The sequence below is a fragment of the Nannospalax galili genome, unplaced genomic scaffold (genome assembly GCF_000622305.1).
Source record: "Nannospalax galili isolate Female #2095 unplaced genomic scaffold, S.galili_v1.0 scaffold69, whole genome shotgun sequence".
NCBI lineage: Eukaryota > Metazoa > Chordata > Mammalia > Rodentia > Spalacidae > Nannospalax > Nannospalax galili.
The window spans coordinates 3,338,437-3,340,234 of record NW_008360297.1 but is presented as its reverse complement, the minus strand read 5'-3'; positions in this window follow the sequence as shown (position 1 = coordinate 3,340,234).

The window sequence follows — 1,798 nt, the reverse complement described above, 5'->3', positions numbered from 1 at the left end:
TCCTCTTTAATTTTTACACTACCAACAAAAATGTATACAATAATCTTCTCATTGTATGGATGATGAAATAGAAGCTCAGAGAAAATAGTGATTTGCTCCTTGTAACAAAGACTATAAAAAGCAGAGCTACAATGTCAATGCAGATGTGTTTAGCTTTAAATGCCATGTTCTTTGTTGTTGTTTTGCTTTTTTTTTTGGCTTTTTAAAAATATATTTCATTATTTTTATTTTATGTGCACGAGTATATTTCCTGCACATACGTAGGTGCACCTGTATCGTGCGATGCCTAAGGAGGTCAGAAGAAGGTGTCAGATCCCCTGTAACTGGAGTTACAGACAGTTGTTAGCTACCATGTGGGTCCTGAGGATTGAACCTGGGTCCTCTGCAAGAGCGGTCAGTGCTCTTAACCCTCGAGCCTTCTCTCTAGTCCATTTTTGGTTTTTTTAAGACAAACTTTAATTTTGTAGTCCAGGCTGGCCTTGAACTCACTGTGCCTCCTACTTCTGCCTCTCAAGTGCTGAGATTGTGAGTGTGAACCACTATACTCAGTCACTTTTCAATTTCTAATCCCATCATTAGAAAACTTTGAATAACTCCTAAAAGTATCTTGATATGGTCATGAGATTCCTAACTGCTGTGCTTAAAATTCCTTAGTGACTATTACTAACTTGGAAGAATCAACAATCCTACTATATTTAACCTGGGTGGAAATCGAACAAAATTGGGGATATTACTTATGAATAGGCTTGTTTATATTCTTGAGAAAAACTGGAAGTAACTAAAAATCCCATTTATTTGATTTAAATAAGGTAAATATTGACACAAGACCTTACATTTAATGACATTAGCCTGTCAAATGAGTCAAGCTTTAACAACAACTATATTAAAAGGGGAAAAACGTTAGAGCAGTAAGTTAAATAAAAGCTAGTAAACACAGCTCTGTGTTTTCTTTACACCTTGATAATCATCAAACATATGTTTAATGATGAGTCATTTCAAGCAAAAGCTAAGGACAACTGAAGAGTAGAGTCAGCACTAAGAATTTCAATGATATCCAACTCAAACATTCATAGGGAGATTAAAGTTATTTTATTAAATCATGCACATCACGTCTGTTAGTGCAAATAGTTTAATCTGTACTCCAGAAATTCTATTGCATGTTATATCTTTACAAAATAGATTTCAAACAATTATTTACTTTAAAAAATGTAATTTTTGAAGTTAGGCATTTCAGAACAGTATTTGCAATAACCTATATACAAGAGGTACTGGGTACCACTGGCATATTAGCATTTTGTGGTGGAGTGGCTTCCTGCAACAGAAAATGATGACATGAACCAGATGACAGTATTTTCTACAAGTCATTTGTAACTAATTCCTCCATAAATCTAGTGAGCCTCCCAACAGCAATCCCAAATAGTTTAAGATACAACCTTTAAAGTATAAACAATGACTGCCAAATATCACAAGGCAAATTATACCCTAAGCTCCCACTTCAGAATCTGGCTAGACCTATGTATTCCCATAGAACATTCAAGCCAATTCACTGACATTCTCTCTCAGTCTTCAGACTGAAAAAAATTTAACTATATGATACTTTAGAATATTCTATGACCTAAATAAACTTTTTTGACATAACTATGGTGCTGCACAAAACCATAGCTAAACTTTCACTTCTGTGTTTTAAATTTATAACATCAAGCAGTGCTTAGGTGCGTCACTGCGTGGAACACTATCAATCTTGGGAAAAGTGCATCTAATTAATAAAATGTCCCAATTAACAACAATAAAAAGAATA